Here is a 9,320-nt window from a genome sequence, read left to right as displayed (position 1 = left end):
CCAATCATCCCGGTGTAGTAGAAGAAGTCAACGAGCTTCGCGCTCGGGTAGTGGCTTTGGAGAATATGGTGCAAAGGTTACAAGCACCAGCAGAATCTCCGGCATCAACAGTACCACCGACAACAACACCAACAGTACCATTACCACCACCAACAACATCCGCACCGCAAGCCTCAACATCACCATATGTACCTTGAACATCAACGTCATACGCATCGTAGTTACCAAGAAATACCAGCAACAATAACCGATGAAGTATTAACTTATTTCCCCTGAAGAAATTTTATGTATATTTAATATATATGAATTTTGAAAACAAAATAAATCTTTTCGTACTAAGCTATTACGTGTGAATCTTAACTGGTAGGTACTACTCGGTTAGTTCATATTACTAATATGCAATGATGTACATCCTTCCTTAACAACTTAACCATTGTTAACTACAATCTCTGTTTCAACTTAATGAATTCCATTTCATAATAAACCAAGTGTATTATTCAATTACATAATTGATTTTACATTTTCATTTTCGATGTACTCGAAACTTTCCAGAAAACATCATCTGTGCCTTGTAAGGTTCACAAAGATTCCACAAGCATCAACATCCTTCACCGAGAAATAAGAATAAATAATGGAGTATCGATTACATTAGCGAAATACTCCGCAAAGATTATGTAATCTTTAATGTTTTAGAGATTAATCATTTCTAAGTCAAGTCGAAAATCAAATGAGCTTAATATGATATTAACTTATTAAATCTGTATTAGATTTGAAAAAAAAAATATACATACATATATTTTCATAAAGACGGTAATAAAAAAAAATTCTTTTGTACAAAGTATTAATTGTGAAATCTTTAACGGGTAGGTACTACTCGAGAAATATTTAAGTTCACAATTAATATGTTACACTGTACATTCTTCAATTTTGATTCAAAAATCATTAACTATACTCACTATCTTCACAATGATACACAATCATTTCATACAAATTCAATCACATATTCTGATATCGACGGATCAGAATCCAACCCATAACTCTGAACCGGTGACATCATTCTTAGATATTTACATCTTTCAAAGCTATACTTTGACTTCAAAACTATGCAAGATCCTTTAGCATTGTTTTTACCGAAAATAACCTTGCAATTCCTTTTCAAAGTATCCAGTATTATCAACCATTCAACCAGTCAACGACGACCTTTCAGACTTGTAATTTTGGCATATACGTTTTCGTTACTGGGGAACCTTTCATGTTCCACCACATTAGCAGTAAATTTACCAACAACTTTATTAATCCTTGACCTTTCGAAAAGTCCTTATACTCATTGAAACCCTATCATGTACTCATCCACATCTTGTAACAATAATTGTCATACCAACCACCGGGAATTAGCAATCAGTATTTTGAATCTCGCAGCATTTTATACTACAACAGTTATATATAGATAACATCTAACTTCTAGACTTACATACTTCAAATGTGAAGTTTCTAAAAAACATACAAACTATGAACTAGTTCTCTGAAAGTGGAAAAATGCTGATGAAGCAGCAAAAACTGTAAACGACCTTAACAGTCAAAAGTTTGATGATAAAGAATAGTATGGTGGTAAAGCTGAGAAAAAGAGAAGGTTTGGAACTGAAAAACGGATTGAGTAAAGTATGAAAGAGGCTGTGGATAAATCACAAAGACTGAACCTGGCTTCAAAGAATCCAAATGACTCAGTGACTGCTGAAACCATTAGTAAGAACCTTACTTCTTATTCTAAACCTTCACAGACAGATTTTCCGCATCATCCTCTGATATTAGAAATTCTAAGATATCATCGTATCTTTCATTATAAATATCCTCCACATTTCTGGAGATAATTTCATAATCATTCTTATCGAAAATCAATTTTCTCTTTACGATATCTGTGTTACACCATAAAAGAAACTATTTTAGTTTCTAAATTCTGAAAATTTCAAGTTTAAAATATAAATGTTTTGAAGTAATGTTGGGAATTGAAGCATGAGTTAATATAATATAATGACACTTGATCAATGTGATTATATTACAGTAAGTCATGCTGAGTTTTTAATGGAACGTGATAAAGGTTCACATATCATACCCTCATCATGAACCATGTTACATAACTCTTTCTGAAATGTCCCGTTCTTATTGATTAAAAACGTTCCATATTAATTGATTTCGTTGCGAGGTTTTGACCTCTATATGAGACGTTTTTCAAAGACTGCATTCATTTTTAAACAAACCATAACCTTTATTTCATCAATAAAGGTTTAAAAAGCTTTATGTAGATTATCAAATAATGATAATCTAAAATATCCTGTTTACACACGACCATTACATAATGGTTTACAATACAAATATGTTACAACAAAATAAGTTTCTTGAATGCAGTTTTTACACAATATCATACAAGCATGGACTCCAAATCTTGTCCTTATTTAAGTATGCGACAGCGGAAGCTCTTAATAATCACCTGAGAATAAACATGCTTAAAACGTCAACAAAAATGTTGGTGAGTTATAGGTTTAACCTATATATATCAAATTGTAACAATAGACCACAAGATTTCATATTTCAATACACATCCCATACATAGAGATAAAAATCATTCATATGGTGAACACCTGGTAACCGACAATAACAAGATGCATATATAAGAATATCCCCATCATTCCGGGACACCCTTCGGATATGATATAAATTTCGAAGTACTAAAGCATCCGGTACTTTGGATGGGGTTTGTTAGGCCCAATAGATCTATCTTTAGGATTCGCGTCAATTAGGGTGTCTGTTCCCTAATTCTTAGATTACCAGACTTAATAAAAAGGGGCATATTCGATTTCGATAATTCAACCATAGAATGTAGTTTCACGTACTTGTGTCTATTTTGTAAATCATTTATAAAACCTGCATGTATTCTCATCCCAAAAATATTAGATTTTAAAAGTGGGACTATAACTCACTTTCACAGATTTTTACTTCGTCGGGAAGTAAGACTTGGCCACTGGTTGATTCACGAACCTATAACAATATATACATATATATCAAAGTATGTTCAAAATATATTTACAACACTTTTAATATATTTTGATGTTTTAAGTTTATTAAGTCAGCTGTCCTCGTTAGTAACCTACAACTAGTTGTCCACAGTTAGATGTACAGAAATAAATCGATAAATATTATCTTGAATCAATCCACGACCCAGTGTATACGTATCTCAGTATTGATCACAACTCAAACTATATATATTTTGGAATCAACCTCAACCCTGTATAGCTAACTCCAACATTCACATATAGAGTGTCTATGGTTGTTCCGAAATATATATAGATGTGTCGACATGATAGGTCGAAACATTGTATACGTGTCTATGGTATCTCAAGATTACATAATATATAATACAAGTTGATTAAGTTATGGTTGGAATAGATTTGTTACCAATTTTCACGTAGCTAAAATGAGAAAAATTATCCAATCTTGTTTTACCCATAACTTCTTCATTTTAAATCCGTTTTGAGTGAATCAAATTGCTATGGTTTCATATTGAACTCTATTTTATGAATCTAAACAAAAAAATTATAGGTTTCTAGTCGGAAAAATAAGTTACAAGTCATTTTTGTAAAGGTAGTCATTTCAGTCGAAAGAACGACGTCTAGATGACCATTTTAGAAAACATACTTCCACTTTGAGTTTAACCATAATTTTTGGATATAGTTTCATGTTCATAATAAAAATCATTTTCTCAGAATAAAAACTTTTAAATCAAAGTTTATCATAGTTTTTAATTAACTAACCCAAAACAGCCCGCGGTGTTACTACGACGGCGTAAATCCGGTTTTACGGTGTTTTTTCGTGTTTCCAGGTTTTAAATCATTAAGTTAGCATATCATATAGATATAGAACATGTGTTTAGTTGATTTTAAAAGTCAAGTTAGAAGGATTAACTTTTGTTTGCGAACAAGTTTAGAATTAACTAAACTATGTTCTAGTGATTACAAGTTTAAACCTTCGAATAAGATAGCTTTATATGTATGAATCGAATGATGTTATGAACATCATTACTACCTTAAGTTCCTTGGATGAACCTACTGGAAAAGAGAAAAATGGATCTAGCTTCAATGGATCCTTGGATGGCTCAAAGTTCTTGAAGCAAAATCATGACACGAAAACAAGTTCAAGTAAGATCATCACTTGAAATAAGATTGTTATAGTTATAGAAATTGAACCAAAGTTTGAATATGATTATTACCTTGTATTAGAATGATAACCTACTGTAAGAAACAAAGATTTCTTGAGGTTGGATGATCACCTTACAAGATTGGAAGTGAGCTAGCAAACTTGAAAGTATTCTTGATTTTATGAAACTAGAACTTTTGGAATTTATGAAGAACACTTAGAACTTGAAGATAGAACTTGAGAGAGTTCAATTAGATGAAGAAAATTGAAGAATGAAAGTGTTTGTACGTGTTTTTGGTCGTTGGTGTATGGATTAGATATAAAGGATATGTAATTTTGTTTTCATGTAAATAAGTCATGAATGATTACTCATATTTTTGTAATCTTATGAGATATTTCATGCTAGTTGCCAAATGATGGTTCCCACATGTGTTAGGTGACTCACATGGGCTGATAAGAGCTGATCATTGGAGTGTATATACCAATAGTACATACATCTAAAAGCTGTGTATTGTACGAGTACGAATACGGGTGCATACGAGTAGAATTGTTGATGAAACTGAACGAGAATGTAATTGTAAGCATTTTTGTTAAGTAGAAGTATTTTGATAAGTGTATTGAAGTCTTTCAAAAGTGTATAAATACATATTAAAACACTACATGTATATACATTTTAACTGAGTCGTTAAGTCATCGTTAGTCGTTACATGTAAGTGTTGTTTTGAAACCTTTAGGTTAACGATCTTGTTAAATGTTGTTAACCCAATGTTTATAATAACAAAATAGATTTTAAATTATTATATTATCATGATATTATGATGTACGAATATCTCTTAATATGATATATATACATTAAATGTCGTTACAACGATAAACGTTACATATATGTCTCGTTTCAAAATCATTAAGTTAGTAGTCTTGTTTTTACATATGTAGTTCATTGTTAATATAATTAATGATATGTTTACTTATCATAATATCATGTTAACTATATATATAACCATATATATGTCATCATATAGTTTTTTACAAGTTTTAACGTTCGTGAATCACCGGTCAACTTGGGTGGTCAATTGTCTATATGAAACCTATTTCAATTAATCAAGTCTTAACAAGTTTGATTGCTTAACATGTTGGAAACATTTAATCATGTAAACATCAATCTCAATTAATATATATAAACATGGAAAAGTTCGGGTCACTACAGTACCTACCCGTTAAATAAATTTCGTCCCGAAATTTTAAGCTGTTGAAGGTGTTGACGAATCTTCTGGAAATAGATGCGGGTATTTCTTCTTCATCTGATCTTCACGCTCCCAGGTGAACTCGGGTCCTCTACGAGCATTCCATCGAACCTTAACAATTGGTATCTTGTTTTGCTTAAGTCTTTTAACCTCACGATCCATTATTTCGACGAGTTCTTCGATGAATTGGAGTTTTTCGTTGATTTGGATTTCATCTAACGGAATAGTGAGATCTTCTTTAGCAAAACATTTCTTCAAATTCGAGACGTGGAAAGTGTTATGTACAGCCGCGAGTTGTTGAGGTAACTCAAGTCGGTAAGCTACTGGTCCGACACGATCAATAATCTTGAATGGTCCAATATACCTTGGATTTAATTTCCCTCGTTTACCAAATCGAACAACGCCTTTCCAAGGTGAAACTTTAAGCATGACCATCTCTCCAATTTCAAATTCTATATCTTTTCTTTTAATGTCAGCGTAGCTCTTTTGTCGACTTTGGGCGGTTTTCAACCGTTGTTGAATTTGGATGATCTTCTCGGTAGTTTCTTGTATAATCTCCGGACCCGTAATCTGTCTATCCCCCACCTCACTCCAACAAATCGGAGACCTGCACTTTCTACCATAAAGTGCTTCAAACGGCGCCATCTCAATGCTTGAATGGTAGCTGTTGTTGTAGGAAAATTCTGCTAACGGTAGATGTCGATCCCAACTGTTTCCGAAATCAATAACACATGCTCGTAGCATGTCTTCAAGCGTTTGTATCGTCCTTTCGCTCTGCCCATCAGTTTGTGGATGATAGGCAGTACTCATGTCTAGACGAGTTCCTAATGCTTGCTGTAATGTCTGCCAGAATCTTGAAATAAATCTGCCATCCCTATCAGAGATAATAGAGATTGGTATTCCATGTCTGGAGACGACTTCCTTCAAATACAGTCGTGCTAACTTCTCCATCTTGTCATCTTCTCTTATTGGTAGGAAGTGTGCTGATTTGGTGAGACGATCAACTATTACCCAAATAGTATCAAAACCACTTGCAGTCCTTGGCAATTTAGTGATGAAATCCATGGTAATGTTTTCCCATTTCCATTCCGGGATTTCGGGTTGTTGAAGTAGACCTGATGGTTTCTGATGCTCAGCTTTGACCTTAGAACACGTCAAACATTCTCCTACGTATTTAGCAACATCGGCTTTCATACCCGGCCACCAAAAATGTTTCTTGAGATCCTTGTACATCTTCCCCGTTCCAGGATGTATTGAGTATCTGGTTTTATGAGCTTCTCTAAGTACCATTTCTCTCATATCTCCAAATTTTGGTACCCAAATCCTTTCAGCCCTATACCGGGTTCCGTCTTCCCGAATTTTAAGATGCTTCTCCGATCCTTTGGGTATTTCATCCTTTAAATTTCCCTCTTTTAAAACTCCTTGTTGCGCCTCCTTTATTTGAGTAGTAATGTTATTATGAATCATTATATTCATAGATTTTACTCGAATGGGTTCTCTATCCTTCCTGCTCAAGGCATCGGCTACCACATTTGCCTTCCCCGGGTGGTAACGAATCTCAAAATCGTAATCATTCAATAATTCAATCCACCTACGCTGCCTCATATTCAGTTGTTTCTGATTAAATATGTGTTGAAGACTTTTGTGGTCGGTATATATAATACTTTTGACCCCATATAAGTAGTGCCTCCAAGTCTTTAATGCAAAAACAACCGCGCCTAATTCCAAATCATGCGTCGTATAATTTTGTTCGTGAATCTTCAATTGTCTAGACGCATAAGCAATCACCTTCGTTCGTTGCATTAATACACAACCGAGACCTTGCTTTGATGCGTCACAATAAATCACAAAATCATCATTCCCTTCAGGCAATGACAATATAGGTGCCGTAGTTAGCTTTTTCTTCAATAAGTGAAACGCTTTCTCTTGTTCATCATTCCATTCAAATTTCTTCCCTTTATACGTTAATGCAGTCAAGGGTTTTGCTATTCTGGAAAAGTCTTGGATGAACCTTCTGTAGTAACCAGCTAGTCCTAAAAACTGGCGTATATGTTTCGGAGTTTTCGGGGTTTCCCACTTTTCAACAGTTTCTATCTTTGCCGGATCCACCTTAATACCTTCTTTGTTCACTATGTGACCGAGGAATTGAACTTCTTCCAACCAAAATGCACACTTTGAAAACTTAGCGTACAATTCTTCCTTCCTCAATACTTCTAACACCTTTCTCAAATGTTCACCATGTTCTTGGTCATTCTTTGAGTAAATAAGTATGTCATCAATGAAAACAATGACAAACTTGTCAAGGTATGGTCCACACACTCGGTTCATAAGGTCCATGAACACAGCTGGTGCATTAGTTAAACCAAACGGCATGACCATAAACTCGTAATGACCGTAACGTGTTCTGAAAGCAGTCTTTGGAATATCATCTTCTTTCACCCGCATTTGATGATACCCGGAACGTAAGTCAATCTTTGAATAAACAGACGAGCCTTGTAGTTGATCAAATAAGTCGTCGATTCTCGGTAGTGGGTAGCGGTTCTTGATGGTAAGTTTGTTCAACTCTCGGTAGTCGATACACAACCTGAATGTACCATCTTTCTTCTTGACAAACAAAACAGGAGCTCCCCACGGTGATGTGCTTGGTCGAATGAAACCACGCTCTAAAAGTTCTTGTAATTGGCTTTGCAGTTCTTTCATCTCGCTGGGTGCGAGTCTGTAAGGAGCACGAGCTATTGGTGCAGCTCCTGGTACAAGATCTATTTGAAATTCAACGGATCGATGTGGGGGTAATCTCGGTAATTCTTTCGGAAATACATCGGGAAATTCTTTTGCAATGGGAACATCATTGATGCTCTTTTCTTCAGTTTGTACTTTCTCGACGTGTGCTAGAACAGCATAGCAACCTTTTCTTATTAGTTTTTGTGCCTTCAAATTACTAATAAGATGTAGCTTCGTGTTGCCCTTTTCTCCGTACACCATTAAGGGTTTTCCTTTTTCTCGTATAATGCGAATTGCATTTTTGTAACAAACGATCTCCGCTTTCACTTCTTTCAACCAGTCCATACCGATTATCACATCAAAACTCCCTAACTCTACTGGTATCAAATCAATCTTAAATGTTTCGCTAACCAGTTTAATTTCTCGATTCCGACATATATTATCTGCTGAAATTAATTTACCATTTGCTAATTCGAGTAAAAATTTACTATCCAAAGGCGTCAATGGACAACTTAATTTAGCACAAAAATCTCTACTCATATAGCTTCTATCCGCACCCGAATCAAATAAAACGTAAGCAGATTTATTGTCAATAAGAAACGTACCCGTAACAAGCTCCGGGTCTTCTTGTGCCTCTGCCGCATTAATATTGAAAACTCTTCCGCGGCCTTGTCCATTCGTGTTCTCCTGGTTCGGGCAATTTCTAATAATGTGGCCCGGTTTTCCACATTTATAACAAACTACATTGGCATAACTTGCTCCGACACTACTTGCTCCGCCATTACTCGTTCCGACACCATTTGTTCCTTTCGTTCTATTAACCCCTGGTCCGTAGACCTCACACTTCGCCGCGCTATGACCATTTCTTTTACACTTGTTGCAAAATTTGGTGCAGAACCCCGAGTGATTCTTTTCACACCTTTGGCATAGTTGCTTCTGATTGTTGTTGTTGTTGCGGTTATTATTGTTGTTGGGATGATTGTTGTAGTTGCTGTTGTTGTTGTTGTTGTTGTTGGGCCGTTTGTTGTAGTTGCGATTGATGTTGCGATTGTTGGGATAATTGTTGCGATTATTGTTGTAATTGCTGTTGTTGTTGTATTGGTGATTCTTATCACCGTTTTCCTCCCACTTTCTTTTGACTTGCTTCACATTGGCCTCTTCAGCAGT

This window comes from Rutidosis leptorrhynchoides, chromosome 7 (genome assembly GCF_046630445.1).
Source record: "Rutidosis leptorrhynchoides isolate AG116_Rl617_1_P2 chromosome 7, CSIRO_AGI_Rlap_v1, whole genome shotgun sequence".
NCBI classification, from domain to species: domain Eukaryota; kingdom Viridiplantae; phylum Streptophyta; class Magnoliopsida; order Asterales; family Asteraceae; genus Rutidosis; species Rutidosis leptorrhynchoides.
The sequence above is the reverse complement of the archived record's forward strand: the minus strand, read 5'-3'. Positions refer to the sequence as shown.